This window comes from Bubalus kerabau, chromosome 12 (genome assembly GCF_029407905.1).
Source record: "Bubalus kerabau isolate K-KA32 ecotype Philippines breed swamp buffalo chromosome 12, PCC_UOA_SB_1v2, whole genome shotgun sequence".
Classification (NCBI taxonomy): Eukaryota; Metazoa; Chordata; class Mammalia; order Artiodactyla; family Bovidae; genus Bubalus; species Bubalus kerabau.
Genome location: NC_073635.1, coordinates 51,465,906 through 51,483,779, shown reverse-complemented (window position 1 = coordinate 51,483,779; position 17,874 = coordinate 51,465,906).

Genomic DNA, 17,874 nt, shown 5'->3' with positions numbered 1-17,874 from the left:
TTTAAATATGATATCAGAGTAGAGATTTTTTTTAATGAAATATTAGAAACCAAAAGAATTTGGACCCAACAAAAGTTTCAATGTCAAGGAAATACAGGCCTTTTAATTCAAATTACAGTTCCCTGATGGCTCAGGAGCTAAAGAATACACCTGCAATGCAAGACACGCAGGAGATGCAGGTTCGATCCTTGGGTCAAGAAGATCCCCTGGAGGAGGAAATGGCAACCCACTTCAGTATTCTCACCTAAAAGATCCCATGGACAGAGGAATCTGGTGGGGTACAACCCAAAGGGTTGCAAAGAAGAGGACACAACTGAGCAACTAAACACATCAAACTTTCAATGTCAAAGAAATATAGGCCTTTTAATTCAAATTACACTACCCATCCAGTTACTGATCTAATTGAAATCTTGGCTTTGATTCCAGACTGAGATTGACTCTGCTGGTATATCATCAATTACTAAAGCATTTCATGGTCTTAGCTCACCCTTAACAAATGCCGCATTGAAAAAGACCCTGATGTTGGGGAAGACTAAAGGCAGGAGGAAAAGGGGATGACAGAGGATGAGATGGTTTGATGTCATCACCAACTCAATGGACATGAGTTTGAGCAAACTCTAGGAGATGGTGAAGGACAGGGAAGTCTGGCATGCTGCAGTCAATGGGGTTGCAAAGAGTCAGATACAACTGAGTGACTGAACAAAAAAATGCCTGCTTTGGGAAGAAGTGCAGTAAAACATCTAAGAATGTGTGCTCTGTGCTGGTTTAAATCCTCTGTACCATTACACCCATGGGACCTTGGGCAATTTATTCAACTCCCTTAAGCTTCTTTAAGTCTCTGACCATGGGTTTGTGAAATAGCAATTTTAGAAATGCACTTTATAATGTGGCTGTAGGGATTAGGAGATTAAATACACAATATAAATGTTAATTTTTATTATTAAATTGCATTGATTTATGAAGGTTTCACTGAATGTTAGCAACCATAATACTCACAGTCTAATCCCACTTCCATTTACTGTCTATATTACCTTAGGCAAAATATGTCATCTAAGAAAGTATAATTTCTCATCTCTAAAATGAAAATAATAGTATCTGTTTCCCTGTATCTCAAGAGTGTTGTGAGAATCAAATGAAAAATATTTGTAGGAAATGTTCTGTTAAGCTAAACTATAAGATTTTTTTTAAATATGAAAGCTAAGAACAAAGCCTTAAAATATAAATATAAAATATAAATCAAATAACCCCAATGGGGTCAACTCCAGGCAATCCTAAAGAAAATCAACTCTGAATACTCATTGGAAGGACTGATGCTGAAGCTGAAGCTCCAATACTTTGGCCACCTGAAGTGAGCAGCCAACTCATTGGAAAAGACCCTGATGCTGGAAAAGATTGAAGGTAGAAGGAGAAGAGGGCATCAGAGGTCGGATGGCATCACCAATTCAATGAACATGAACTTGGGCAAACTACAGGAGGTGGTGAGGGACAGGGAAGCCTGGCATGCTGCAGTCCATGGTGTCGCAAAGAGTCGGATATAACTTGGTGACCGAACAACAACAGCAGCAACACCACTAATGGAAAGGAGAACAGTTTCAGGGGTCTCTTCTTTCCAGACTATTCTCTCAACCATGCCAAAAGTTTTCAGGTCACTTCAGAAGCTTTTCAAAACATTGCCTCAGGAACAAGAAGCCAAGGAAACTGATTGCTGCTCCTTGTTACAGACAAGAATAAATTTTCACCGAATTATAACCTAAAGAAAAGGCAGAGACCGCATATTTATGTCCTAATAGCTAGACACATATATCCTTGAATCCACACGCTTCAGAGAAGTTGTTTTGATCTGTACTCTTCCTCAAAACACAAACAAATCATGTTTCTCCTGATCTGATTCTGTCCCTTTACTAGTGACCAAAATCGTTCTAAAGAAGGGAAGTGAGCAGTAAAACAAGAGAAGAGGATGCTAGCTGTGTTAGAAATGTAATGCAAAATGGGGAAAGAAAAACAATTATTTCATTCTGTTAAAAAATGAAGTCAGAATACCTTACAGAGAGAACAACCTACAACATGTGAAATCAGTGAGGGAAGGAAAGCAAAGCAAAGGACCATTCTGCCTCAGTGGAGGTCAGAATGGTAGAGAGACTCAAAGTATTGGTTTTGAAGCCAAATCCATTTGAATTTATGTTAAGGGCTACTTCTTACTAGAATAGATTCAACCTCATCAGTTCTCAATATCTTAATCTGTACATCAAAGAAAATACTGCTAAAATACGAGCAGCTATAAGGATCAAGATCACAAATGTAGACAGTGCATTGAAAAGCAGAGACATTACTCTGCCAACTCTAAAGGTCCGTGTAGTCAAGGCAGTGGTCTTCCCAGTGGTCATATATGGTTGTGAGATCTGTACTGTAAAGAAGGCAGAACACCAAAGAATTGATGCCTTCAAACTGTGGTGCTGGAGAAGATTCCTGAGAGTCCCTTGGACAGTAAGGAGAGCAAACCAGTCAATCTTAAGTGAGATCAACCCTGAATATTTACTGGAAGGATGGATGCTGAAGTTGAAGCTCCAATATTTTGGTTATCTGATGCAAACAGACGACTTATTGGAAAGTCTCTGATGCTGGGAAAGATCGAGGGCAGAAGGATAAGAGGGCATCAGAGGATGAGAAGGCTGCACAGTATCACCAATGCAATGAACATGAACTTAGGCAAACTCCAGGAGATGGTGAGGGGCATGGAGGCCTGGCGTGCTGCAGCCCATGGGGTCACAAAGAGTGGATGCAACTGGGCAACTGAACAACAACAACAATCACAAGCATTAAATTAGCTTTGACATCCATTTATAGGGCTTCCCTGGTGGCTCAGATGGTAAGAGAACCTGACCTGGGTTTGATCCCAGGATTGGGAAGAGGCCCTGGAGGAGAACATGGCAATCCATTCCAGTATTCCTGCTTGGAGAATCCCCATGGACAAAGGAGCCTGGTAGGCTACAGTCCATGGTGTTTCAAAGAGCCAGACATGACTGAGTGACTAAGCACACACACACAATTTACAATTAGCTCAACACAGGAATCCAGTGCCTTTGGAAAATTCTTAAAGAGATGGGAATACCAGACCATCTTATCTGTCTCCTGAAAAATCTGTATGCTGGTCAAGAAGCAACACTTAGAACCAGACATGGACTGGTTCAAAATTGGGAAAGGAGTACATCAAGGCTATATATTGTCTCTCTGCTTACTTATGTGCAAAGTACATGATGCAAAATGCCAGACTGGTTGACTTACAAGCTGGAATCAAGATTGCCAGGAGAAATATCAACAACCTCAGATATGCAGATGATACCACTCTAATGGCAGAAAGTGAAGAGAAACTAAAGAGCCTCTTGAAGAGTGTGAAAGAGGAGAGTGAAAAACCTGGCTTAAAATCCAAACCTTAAAAAAGTTAAGGTCATGATATCCTGCACCATCAGTTCATGGCAGATAGAAAGGGAAAAGTGGAAGCAATGACAGATTGTATTTTCTTGGACTTCAAAATCATTGCAGATGGTGCCTGTAGCCATGAAATTAAAAGACACTTATTCCTTGGAAGGAAAGTTATGACAAATCTACACAGCATATTAAAAATCAGAGACATTACTTTGCCAACAAAAGTCTGTATAGTCAAAGCCATGGTTTTTCCAGTAGTCGTGTATGGATGTGAGAGTTGAACCATAAGGAAGGCTGAGCACTGAAGAATTAATGGTTTCTAATTGTGGTGCTGAAGAAGATTCTTGAGAGTCCCTTGGCCTTCAAGAAGATCAAACCAGTTCATCCTAAAGGAAATCAATCCTGTATATTCATTGGAAGGACTGATGCTAAAGCTCCAATACTTTGGCTGCCTGATGTGAAAAACCAACTCATTGGAAAAGATCCTAATGCTGGGAAAGATTGAGGGCAGGAGGATAAGCAGGTGACAGAGGATGAGATGGTTGGATGGCATCACTGACTCAGTAGACATGAGTTTGAGCAAACTCCTGGAGATAGTGAAGGACAGGGGAGCCTGACATGCTGCAGTCCAGTCCATCCATGAGGTCACAAGGAGTCAGACATGACTTAGTGACTGAACAACAAACAACAAAAGGAACACATTGGGTGTCCAGGAGATTGACTCTATTCTACTAAGTTGAGAATGATGATAAATCAGGATATGGTTTCATCTGTGTTGGTTTCTCAGGCTGCCATAATAAGGTGTCACAAGCTGCATGACTTAAAATCATGGAAATTTGTTATTTGACAGTTCTGGAGATTAGAATTCAGAAATCAATAGGGCCATGCTCTTTCTGAAGGCTCTAGGGGAGAATCTGCTCCTTGTCTTTCTCTTTGCTGCTGGGGTTCCCAGCCATCCTCACTGCTCCTTGGCTTGTGGACATATCACCCTAATCTCTGTCTAACATCACAAGGCATTATCCCCGTGTGTTTTTCTCTGTGTTTCTTCCCTTCATATAAGGACAACAATCACTTTGCACTAAGAGTCCCTCCTACACCAGTGTGGTGTCATGTAACTTTATTACATCTGCAAAGGCCTTATTGCCAAATAAGATCAAATTCACAGATACCAAGGATTAGGATTTCAACATAACTTTTAACCTACAACAGTCTCTAAGGCAGAAGACAGAAACAAAGAATGTACACTTGGGCTTTTAACCCAACCCCTTTCCACAGACTCCTGGGCAATATTATATTTGGCTCTGAAAAGTCCCTAGTCATAAAAAAAGTTAAACATTAGAAGTTATACACAATAAAACACAAAACAATTTAGGAAGTGAAAGAGCTGACTAATAAGGAATTCTAGCAAAAGTGAGAGAAGGCAATGGCACCCCACTCCAGTACTCTTGCCTGGAACATCCCATGGATGGAGGAGCCTGGTAGGCTGCAGTCAATAGGGTCGCTAGGAGTCAGACATAACTGAGCGATTTCGCTTTCCACTTTTCACTTTCATGCATTGGAGAAAGAAATGGCAACCCACTCTCGTGTTCTTGCCTGGAGAATCCCAGGGACAAGGAGCCTGGTGGGCTGCTGTCTATGGGGTCACACAGAGTCAGACACGACTGGGGCGACTTAGCAGCAGCAGCAGCAAAAGTGAAATAAATGTGTCGGAGAAGCAAAAGTCACAGGAAAAGAGTGAGAAGTTTGGATCAGCCCAGAAATTAGGAGAGTGAGATATTATTTAGAAGGGATTAAGAATAACAAAGGGGATGAAGTCAAATGAAAAGAGGATTTAGGATGAGTACCAGGTGATTTGTCAGGTTAACAACAATTCTAATGAATGATGTGGTAAGGGTATGATTTTTTTAGCTCTTAAAAATGAAGAACATGGCATAGGGATTAATTATGGTGGCTCAAAAGTCAAAGACATTCATCAGTGCTTTGCTTTTACATACATCTCTCTATAAAGGGAAATTCAAGTGAGGCATAAATGAGCTTGATCTTCTACACCACTAAACTGGGTGTGGGGGCCCCCATTCCATATTCAGGATGCAGAGGAGAGCTAGGGTGATATAACCGGAGAAAGCAATGGCACCCCAGTCCAGTACTCTTGCCTGGAAAATCCCATGGATGGAGGAGCCTGGTAGGCTGCAGTCCATGATGTCACTAAGAGTAAGAAATGACTGAGCAACTTCACTTTCACTTTTCACTTGCATGCATTGGAGAAGGAAATGGCAACCCACTCCAGTGTTCTTGCCTGGAGAATCCCAGGGACGGGGGAGCATGGTGGGCTGCTGTCTATGGTGTTGCACAGAGTCCGACATGACTGAAGCGACTTAGCAGCAGCAGCAGCAGCAGGGTGATATAACAAGAAGTAGGGGAGAATGTTTTACCTTTCTCAGTCCACTGTCTCCTAGAACTCACCAGAACACTAGCTCCATATCCTAGCTACACCTGACACCTCATTCTATAAAAGGAGGCAATATAATATCTGACCTCAGAAGTTCTTTTGAGAGTAGTAAATCATCTTATATAAAATCCTTGGTACAGCAACAGGCATATGGTCAGTTTTCCATAAATGACAGCTACCTGCCTAGACTGTGATCTTTATTTTCAAAGCCTATGGTGGCTTTCTTTATTGTGACAGAAAGCCAGCTCTTCTATGCATTAGCCAAGCAACATGTGTTTGTTGAGTACATGCTATGTCAACCAAGAGAACTACTATGTGCCTAGCACAAAACTGAACTAAATAAAAGATTTAAAAACAAGCATTGGGCATCCCTGGTGATTCAGTGGTAAAAAATCCACTTGCAATACAAGAGACACAGGTTCGATCCCTGGTCCAGGAAGACCCCACATGCCACGGAGCAACTAAGCCCATGCATCACAGCTACGGAGCCCACACTCTAGAGCCCATGAGCCGCAACTACTGAACCCACATGCCAAAACTACTGAAGCCCACACACCTAGACCCCATGCTATGCAACAAGAGAAGCTACTGCAATGAGAAGCCTGTGAACTGCAACTAGAGAAAAAGTCAATGCAGCTACAAGGACCCAGCACAGTCAAAAATAAAATAAACAAAATTATACATACATATAAATATAAAGTACATCATGAGAAACGCTGGACTGGAAGAAACACAAACTGGAATCAAGATTGCCGGGAGACATATCAATAACTTCAGATATGCAGATGACACCACCCTTATGGCAGAAAGTGAAGAGGAACTCAAAAGCCTCTTGATGACAGTGAAAGTGGAGAGTGAAAAAGTTGGCTTAAAGCTCAACATTCAGAAAACGAAGATCATGGCATCCGGTCCCATCACTTCATGGGAAATAGATGGGGAAACAGTGGAAACAGTGTCAGACTTCATTTTTCTGGCCTCCAAAATCACTGCAAATGGTGACTGCAGCCATGAAATTAAAAGACACTTACTCCTTGGAAGGAAAGTTATGACCAACCTAGATAGCATATTCAAAAGCAGAGACATTACTTTGCCAACAAAGGTCCGTCTAGTCAAGGCTATGGTTTTTCCTGTGGTCATGTATGGATGTGAGAGTTGGACTGTGAAGAAGGCTGAGTGCCGAAGAATTGATGCTTTTGAACTGTGGAGTTGGAGAAGACTCTTAAGAGTCCCTTGGACTGCAAGGAGATCCAACCAGTCCATTCTGAAGGAGATCAGCCCTGGGATTTCTTTGGAAGGAATGATGCTAAAGCTGAAACTCCAGTACTTTGGCCACCTCATGCGAAGAGTTGACTCATTGGAAAAGACTCTGATGCTGGGAGGGATTGGGGGCAAGAGGAGAAGGGGACAACAGAGGATGAGATGGCTGGATGGCATCACTGACTGATAGACGTGAGTCTCAGTGAACTCTGAGAGTTGGTGATGGACAGGGAGGCCTGGCGTGCTGCGATTCATGGGGTCGCAAAGAGTCGGACACGACTGAGCGACTGATCTGATCTGATAAATATAAGGAAGCATCATGAACCTCCTCCATCTCAGAAAAGTTCCTGCTCCCACTCTGTACCTGGTTGCAATTCCAGGTGTTAGAGGCTAATTTTATTGCTTTTGCTTATGCATCACCATAGGCTTAAAGAATGTTTTCTGTTTTTTGCAAATTACCCCACCTTGGTGAATAAAGCAGGACCAGGAACCTTTTGTAAATCCATTTCCCTCATGATAAGCTCAGCTAAGTACATCCAAAGGGTCTGAAGTCAATAGGATAGGGCCAGCTGTCTCCTACCAGGAATGCCTCCAGAGGCTGACGGCTCTGCAGTGGCACTGAATAAAATCATGTGTGTATGGTATATAGGAAAGGATCAGGAATTTTTCTTGAGGGAGGGAAGAATTTCTCTCTATTGGTTTGAAACTTCAAGGGACTTCCCCAAGTGAAATCTGAAACTGGTCCATGTACAGGAGGGTAAGGAGAGACTAAAGAAAGAGAAAAACCACACCACGTTGGTAGGTGGCAGTTTTAATAAGCAAGAAAACTTATCTACAAGGCTTGTCTCCAATGGTTACAAGACAAATAGATCTCCCCACCCACCAGCCAGAATTATTATAGTTTATGCCTCTGTCTCTTTCCCTGTCTCTCTCTGTCTCTCTGAAGATACTTACCTTTAGAACCTAGCCACAATGCTGTAAGAAAGCCCAGTAGAGTCCATATAGAGAAACCACATGGAATATCCCACGTAAAGAGAAAGTGGAGTCCAAAGTCAACAGCCACATCAAAGGTCATACATATTGGTCAAGTTTTCCTGACCCACAAAATCTGTGAGTGTAATGAATTGTTTATGCCACCAATTTTCCTGTAATTTGTCAAGCAGCTATATTATTAGGAATATGTGCTATGTTATAGCTTTTTTCTAGGAATTAACTTTATTCTCCTGGAATATTTTGAATTTCCTGACATCTCAGATCAGACAGTACCAACATCAGCCTTTCTCATCAACTAATATTCAAGTTATTAATTATAATTTAAATATTACTTCTTCTGGTCTTTTTCATCCCTCAGACTATATTTCTACCATTGCTTACTCCTGTGTATTCCATTCTTCCTTTATCAAAGCACTCTTCAAACTTGTGAATAATTGTCATCCTTCATTGGAATTTAAGATCAATGAGGGTAGAATATCTGTTTTGCCCATCATTATCACCTCACATGCACAGTGAATTATACAAACTTGTATTTTCTGCTGAATCAGTATTTTCTGTCTGAATATATAAGTAGCATGAGGCAAAACATGAAAAAATTATTAAACTTAAGTAGCTTAATTAAATGGATGATTTTCCCCAATTTAATGGATTTATAAATTGACTTGGAAAAGAAACCTTGAAACTAAAAATATTTATAATGGTTGTATCCCAAGCCTTCAAGAGAAGTTGGTTTGTTGGATTTTGTTAAATCAGGGTAATAGATAGAGTTAAAAACTGGGAAAATAGAAAATGGGTGCAGTTGTTTAACATAAGAAACTTGCTGCATATGCCTGTAATTAGACCTGTGGTTTTGGGGAAATTAAATGCTAGAGAGAGTAGAGATATTAGGGACCTTCTCTAGGTATAAGTGGAAATGTTTCAAGACTGGTGTTAGCAGTTGTTTTGTATAGTATACAATATAGTTCCTATTTTCATTGTCCTGAAAATAAATCTACCAGCATGTTTGTCCATTTACATGGAAAAAATAGAGGCCTTAACTGGCTTCATGGAGTAGACCATCCAGATGGTCTCAACAACACATTGCTCTCAAGCCCACTTCCTTGAAGTGACTCCTAGGGCAGGTGGAGCCTGCATCCCAAGTAAAGAGGCAGAGTGAGGACCCTCTGATTATCCTGGTCCAGCTTTGGGGTCAACCACAGGTCACATCCTCTCAATGACCTCCTCTAACACCCTCACAGAAAAAAATGGTCAGGGATCACTAACACTAACCTTATCTTTATATATAGCCCTCCATTGCCTCAGAGGGCAGGAAAAAGAGCACATTTTGGATCTGATTCTCAATTTGACACTATTACTGCTTTGACCTTAGACAAACTATTAATCCTTAGCCACAAATTCCTCATAAAAATGGAGATAATAATATATACAGTAATCATCTAAAAAATATAGGTACCAGATAAATGGTAGAAGAGAAATTGTTTTAAAAGCAATTCTGATCTAATCATGAAAAGACATTTACATGGTATAAAAATTGGTCCTGAGAACTTTTCCAAGACACAGAACTCATTTACTCACTCTGCTTTCTATAAAAAGAGAATAAAGACAGGAGCTTATCTCCAACTCTTAACATTTCCCAACAAGTAAAATTCCTTTTAAGCAGGCATTCAAATAGCATGAATACATGGACTTTACTTTCTCAAATCCTTGAATAACAATTTGGTTGCATAAAATAACCGTGATCGTTTTGAATGAAACCAGAAATAGAACAATACAGTTAATCTTTATTCTCTGTACAGAATAATAGAAGTCTACTGACTTCTGAAATGGTGCAAAGAAAGATTTGTGCATAATGCCAATTAGAGGAAACTAAATGTATACCAGCAAAGCACACACAGAAAAGGTTACTATTGTTCTAAATTGCTTCAAATTTTTCTAAGAGATTATAGTGGTTTACTATTTTTTGAAGTTCTGAAATTTACAAGGATAGAGTTTGTTAAAACAATGTTCCCTCCTTTTTTATTCCTTTGCTTCACATTTCACCTCCCAGCTCTAGTGTAATTCATCCTGAGAACCTAGTACATTGTTATCAAAGGCCATGAAGTCTTATCCACACATATGTACATACACACGTGCACATTTATATTCTCCGAACTATACCACGCAAATTCATGCAATGATGAAACTCTTCTACATGGAAATCATGTGTGTCCCCAATGATTTTTTTTTTAATTTTTATCAACTTAATTCATGCACACCGGAAGAAAAGATTACACAGGACTAATTTTAAAATGAAAAATATAATCTACTGTTCCATCCTTCCCTAATCACCAAGTGTGCTGGCCAGAAGTCAGAACCCTATTTTTAACTATTGACTCTATCCTCCCCAGTTTCTAAATCCCAAACCTCTTTGAATTGGAAAGGGAAAAATTTTATTTCTTTTAAAAAAATTGTATTTTCCTATGAACATTTGAAGGGTGTGATTTTCTCCCATCTTCTCCATCCATTATCTTCCTCTATTTATATCTGTCTAAATAAAAATAAAGAAAGTTCAAATGTCTATTCCCACTGATGTCTGTTCTCCTATTTGTCTATGTATTTTTTTTTTCACCCACTTACTAACAGGTTAGTGAGGGCTGGGGAAAATGAAAGGAGATAAACACATTGACAGATCTACCTTCTTGAACCATAAGGTCACCCATGAGTTTAATAAGAGCAATTAAAAGCAAAACAAACCAGAAGAAAGTGGAGACAACAACCACAAGTCCACAGTTACTCACAGAATAAATGTTGTGTTCAGGCCTATCATATACAATATCTCTTTTGATCATCACAGGATCAAAAAATATGTGATACAATCTATTATTATTTATATTTTAAAATAAAGAAACTAAGGCTACTAAGGAACAAACTTTCCTCAGTTCAGTTCAGTTCAGTTCAGTCGCTCAGTCGCGTCTGACTCTTTGCGACCCCATGAATTGCAGCACACCAGGCCTCCCTGTCCATCACCAACTCTCAGAGTTCACTCAGACTCATGTGCATCAAGTCGGTGATGCCATCCAGCCATCTCATCCTCTGTCGTCCCCTTCTCCTCCTGCCCCCAATCCCTCCCAGCATCAGAGTCTTTTCCAATGAGTCAACTCTTCACAGGAGATGGCCAAAGTACTGGAGTTTCAGCTTCAGCATCATTCCCTCCAAAGAAATCCCAGGGCTGACATCCTTCAGAATGGACTGGTCAGATCTCCTTGCAATCCAAGGGACTCACAAGAGTCTTCTCCAACACCACAGTTCAAAAGCATCAATTCTTCGGCGTTCAGCTTTCTTCACAGTCCAACTCTCACATCCATACATGACCACAGGAAAAACCATAGCCTTGACTAGACTAACACAAATGGTAAATGGTGACCAGAATTTATATTTAGGTCTGTCAGGTTCCAAATTTGATCCATGTCCCACTAAACCACACAGCCTCTTTTTTCCTCAGGTGTATCCCAAAGTCACCGTCAAATTTAATCCATAGTTTATCTCACTTTCCAATGCTTTAAAATGATACCTGAGCTTCTCTGGTGGCTCAGTGGTAAAGAATCTGCCTCCCAATGCAGAAAACCTGGGATCTATCCCTGATCCAGGAAGATCCCACATGCCTCAGAGCAGCTAGGCACGTGTGACCTGACTACTGAGCCTGTGCTCTAAAGCCCGGGAGCCACAACTACTGAAGCCCTGCTCCCTAGAGCCCATGCTCCACAACAAGAAAAGCATTGCAATGAGAAGGCTTTTGCACCGCAAACCAGAGAGTATTCCCTGCTCACCTGCCGCAACTACAAAAAAGCCCGTGCAGCCATGAAGACTCAGGACAGCAAAAAACAAATAAAACTTTCAAAATAAATTTTAAAATGACATGAAGTTTTTAAGTATAATCATGAAACAGTGAGTAAGCCACACTGTTAAAAATATGACAAGACAATATAAAACAACCCTTCAAAATCTATCCCTATTTCAACAACTTTCCTTATATTAGGAAAGAAAAATAAGGCTGAATGAGTTTCAACAGAAAGTTTGAAACTAGCATTATAAATTTAATCTTTCATTAAAACAAAAGAATTCAATTAACCAGAACACTTATTTAAGAGTTCTGACAATAAAGATTTAGCCATAATTTTGTAATTTGTAATTCTTTAGAAATATGACTGAACTATCTGGAGACATTCAAGTGAAAAAAAGGATTGCAACTGACATAAAGCAAGAACAAGAATATAATTTAAGTTAATAAGTCATATCAGAAGGCTTTTTTATCTTTCCCTCAGCTCCAGTGCTGACATGAAAAGTATCAAAATCATCAAAATCAGGTGTGCTGATTCCTATTGTGACTAGAATTATAGAATAATATAATACTATGATTCAATGCTGATACCTTTCTCTACCTGGCAGTGAATTTTGTAGTCTGTTGAATCTGTTCTCCCTTTTTGAGTAATTTATAAAGCAAAAGCTTTAGACCCCCACTTTAACATCTGTCTAGAACGATTCCTGACATAGTGGGTGTTCAATAAATGTTTATGGACAAATGAATGGTTTTACAATATGTATTAACCAGAGAACTAATACATTTTTCAAAACTCCACAGATACATAGAACCTCAAGTCAATTATTGTTTAATCTTAACAGACACTTTGGGAATAACAAGATTACAAGCTAAAAAAGATAATGATAGAAGAAAAGAATTGGGTATGATGGATGCCTTTTAGAACTTGTCAAACTGGGAATCTTCACTTTCTACTCTAGGGTAGATTTCATTTCTTACACACTTGTGAAAGCTAATCTTAAGGACAGTAAAAGAGAATTATTGTACTCAGTAACTCAGTTGTGTTCAACTCTGTAATTCCATGGACTGTATGTAGCCTATGAGATTCCTCTGTCCATGGAATTTTCCAGGCAAAAATACTCCAGGGGATCTTCCCAACCCAGGGATCAAACCTGCATCTCCTGCATTGACGGGCAGATTCTTTTACCACTGTACCACCTGGGATGCCCCAGCAAACGGGAAACGTGATACAAATTTGAACCTGAGCTGAACATTCAGTTCAGTTCAGTTCAGTCACTCAGTCGTGTCCAACTCTTCGCGACCCCATGAACCGCAGCACACCAGGCCTCCCTGTCCATCACCAACTCCCAGAGCCTACCCAAACTCATGTCCATTGAGTTGGTGATTCCATCCAAACATCTCATCCTCTGTCGTCCCCTTCTCTTCCTGCCCTCAATCTTTCCCAGCATCAGAGTCTTTTCAAATGAGTCAGCTCTTCGCATCATGTGGCCAAAGTAATGGAGTTTCAACTTCAACATCAGTCCTTTCAATGAACCAGGACTGATCTCCTTTAGGATGGACTGGTTGGATAGAGCTGAACATTAGTGTTTTATATATTCTGCTTTTTTACAGGTAATGTTCTCAGGGGACTAGAAATAGTCTAGACCAGGCTGGGTTCCTTGTGACAAACCTATGATGTAAGTAAGAATTATTATTTTCTCCATTTTACAAATAAAGACACTAAGCCATGGAGAGGCTAAGCAGCTAGCTGCAGCTCACAGAGCTAATAAGTGGTCTACTCCGGATTCCAACCAAGGAATACAGACCCCGCTCCACGGTTTGTCAGCCCCTGTGACTGAAGAACAAGGTACAGCTCAACCTGGAGGGAGACACTGAGAAAAGAATTTGGGGACCAAATCAAAGGGCTTTGGTTGTAAGATATAAGGGTTGTGGTTCATTTCACATGAAAGGCTTAGCTAAGGAGAAATTTCTGAACATGTAATAGATCATAGACCATACTAAGTCACCACCTCTCTGCATCACTAATAAGATGAACAAAAGTGAGCTCCCTTGACTGTGTCAAATACAGCTTGTCCCCTGAATTTCGAGAACTCTTGCCTTTCCCTTTCTCCTCTCTGAGCTATAGAAGCATAGAAGATTACAGGGTGACAAAGGCTTAAATATTAATTCAACTTCTGCTTAAAAATGCATAAAGCTTTAAGAGAACATCTTTGCCACGCTAACAACTAGAAAAAGTCAAGAAGTCTACAGAATCATAAATTTTCTTCAGGTCATCAGAGAGCTGAAGTTGCAAGGCTCCAGGTGAAATGCAAAATTGAGAAGCTCTGAGGGGGAGGAAAGGACACGTGACTCTTTCACCCTTAGCAGAGCTGAGGAGGAAGAATCAGCTATTATGAAATCAGGTGAGGAAAAAGCAGTTAAAACATTCATGAATTCCATATGCAGACTGCTAGAAACCAGTTTAGAGCAAAAGCTTGAAAGGGCTTGGAGAGGGTCAGGAAACTGCCCCCCCATGCCCACTCACACCATGGCCCAGGTAAAGTCTACTGTTTCTTAGGGAGAAATACAGGCAAAAGTGTCTCCTCCCTGAGGGAGAGCAGATCCTTTCTGTCCCCAGCTCTGAGTCTTACGCTGAGTAACAAGCAATAGGAGTCTCAGCAAAGGGCAAGACAGGGCTAAAGGAGGTGGCTTGTTTAGTCGCTCAGTTGTGTCTGACTCTTTTGCGACCCCATGGACTGCAGCCTGCCAGGTTCCTCTGTCCATGGGACTTCCCAGGCAAGAATACTGGAGTGGGTAGCCATTTCCTTCTCCAGCTGCTGCTGCTGCTAAGTCGCATCAGTTGTGTCCAACCCTGTGCGGCCCCATAGACGGAAGCCCACCAGGCTGCCCCCATCCCTGGGATTCTCCAAGGAAAGAACACTGGAGTGGGTTGCCATTTCCTTCTCCAATGCATGAAAGTGAAAAGTGAAAGTGAAGTCGTTCAGTCGTGTCCGACTCTTAGCGGCCCCTCCAGCAGATCTTCCCAAACCAGGGACTGAACCCGCATCTCCTTCATTGGCAGGCAGATTCTTTACCACTGAGCGGTAAAAGATGTAAAAGCCTTTTGACTTGCAGGGAGGGGAAGATGCTGGGCTCCGGGATGTTGCACGAATTGCAGACAGAGACATGTTACCAGAGACACGTGGAGGGGGAACTATCTCCTAGCCATCTAAGACCCCCACAGATACAAGGAAGGGTTGGGGGGTCAACTATTATTAAATGGTAATTTAGCCTACCCAAATTTAACCATCCTCCTAACCTGAATCAATATTATGGACAAAAAGGGGAATGTGGAGTCCATCTTCAGAAGAAATATAAGATCTGTATTAGCTTATGAAATATAGATCAGGCCAACTGTTTCTATAATGGGTTTGGGGCTGAGCATCCCTGGTGCAATTTCAGTTCCTGACCTCATTCCTATGACCCTATTAGTATTCTGATCTTTTGACTCCCAAGGCAAAATGTTCTAAATATAATGCAGTCTTTTAGGAATTTCTAAAGCCTGTTATATTTTTTAATTTTTGTTGTGGACCAAACACCCTTCTAAATGTTTCCTGTGTAACATTCAAACATTTTTACCTAATGAAAATTGTTCCATTTGAGAATTTTTGGAATATCCCTGGAACAAATCACTTCCATGTTCAAATTTTCTTATTCCGGCTGCTGGCTTGCTTATTGACCTTTCCTTACCCTAGAGGACACTGAGATAGGATGTGAGGAACACTGAAGAAATCCAAATAAACTTTTCCAAGACCTCCCAGGCTCCCTGCCTCCAACTCACCAATCAACAACCTCAGTGAGAAGCCACAGCTCATGCAAGTCTTCAGTTTTTTGCCAACTCATTTACAGTGTTCAGAATCATCACCAAATACTCTTTGCCCATCCCTCATATCCCTGGCATTTTCAAAGAAAGTATTTGCTTGTAGTGCAAATTTAACCCAGTTTTGTTCCTTAAAGTTCACCAGAGACAAGGTATAATTTCTTTCTTTCTTTCTTTTTCTTTTCTTGCTCAATGAAGAAATCTAAACTCATGTTTTGCAAAATATTTGAAAAATGTGAATTTTTACAAAGACTTAGCAAACATTGAGTATCTTCTAGATTTTACTCAGCAATGTGTTTTAAAGGTGAAATTTTAAATAGATTTAACAGATACTTATGTAGTACAATCTCTGACTTAGGATGTTTCGATGTATGGTTTTTTCAACTTTTACATCCATGTACAAGTGAGACAGGCTGGGACCCAGCGCCCTTTGCTGGGATACTTTACTGCAGTGCTCACACATGGACAAACATCTCCTCCAGCAAAAGAATATTGAGAGAAAAAAAAACTACAAAGGATTAAAAATAACTGCATGCATAGGCAGTTGGGGCAAATTATGAGCAACAAGATAGAAAAAGACCAAAAAACCAATTACTGCTTCTGAGGTTCTGGGAGCAACAACACAGCTTCTGCGCATGATCCCTGCACGTGGCACCACCAGGGGCTGGGTGGACCACCTCAGCCACCCTTCTGGCCCAACCCCTGGACCTGCCCCCACCCTCGACTCATTTGAGGGACCCACTCACCCCCTCTTAGAGAGCAAGCAAGGGAAGTTGTTACTTGTTTTTGCTGCGTCCTCTTGCAGCCCAAGTCCCAGTAAAGCCTTGCCTGAATTTCTCATCTGGCTCCTTATCAATCATTATTGATTAAAGAGTCCAAGAACCCAAGTCAGCAATAAAAGCAATACACATTTAGTAGAAACCATACATGGAATTTTGAATTTTGATCTTTTTCCAGGTCAGCTGGGTATAGCAGGGTATAGCAGGATACGCTCTCGTGATGCCAGGAGCAGTGACAAGCCACAGCACCTAGCAGCCATGCGGTCACAGGGTGAACAGATACACTTACAACCATCTGTTTCTGTACCCAGACAACCATCCTGTTTTTCACGTTCAGTAACAGTATTCAACAAATTACGTGAGATATTCAACACTCTGTTACAAAATAGGCCCTGTGTTGGATGATTCTGCCCAATTTTAGGCTAATGTCAATGTTCTAAGCACATTTAAGGTGGGCCAGGCTAAGCTCTCATGTTCAGTGGTGATGGTTTAGTCACTAAGTTGTGTCAGACTCTTGTGCCCACATGGACTATAGCCCACCAGGCTCCTCTGTCCATGGGATTTCCCAGGCAATGCAAAACCTGTGGGACACTGTAAAAGCAGTCCTAAGGGGAAAGTTCATAGCGATACAGGCACACCTCAAGAAACAAGAAAAAAGTCAAATAAATAACCTAACTCTACACCTAAAGCAACTAGAAAAGGAAGAAATGAAGAACCCCAGGGTTAGCAGAAAGGAAAGAAATCTTAAAAATTAGAGCAGAAATAAATGCAAAAGAAACAAAAGAGACCATAGCAAAAATCAACAAAGCCAAAAGCTGGTTCTTTGAAAGGATAAATAAAATTGACAAACCATTAGCCAGACTCATCAAGAAACAAAGGGAGAAAAATCAAATCAATAAAATTAGAAATGAAAAGGGAGAGATCACAACAGACAACACAGAAATACAAAGGATCATAAGAGACTACTATCAACAATTATATGCCAATAAAATGGACAACGTGGAAGAAATGGACAAATTCTTAGAAAACTACAACTTTCCAAAACTGGACCAGGAAGAAATAGAAAATCTTAACAGACCCATCACAAGCACGGAAATTGAAACTGTAATCAAAAATCTTAAAGCAAACAAAAGCCCAGGTCCAGACAGCTTCACAGCTGAATTCTACCAAAAATTTAGAGAAGAGCTAATACCTATCCTGCTCAAACTCTTCCAGAAAATTGCAGAGGAAGGTAAACTTCCAAACTCATTCTATGAGGCTACCATCACCCTAATACCAAAACCTGACAAAGATGCCA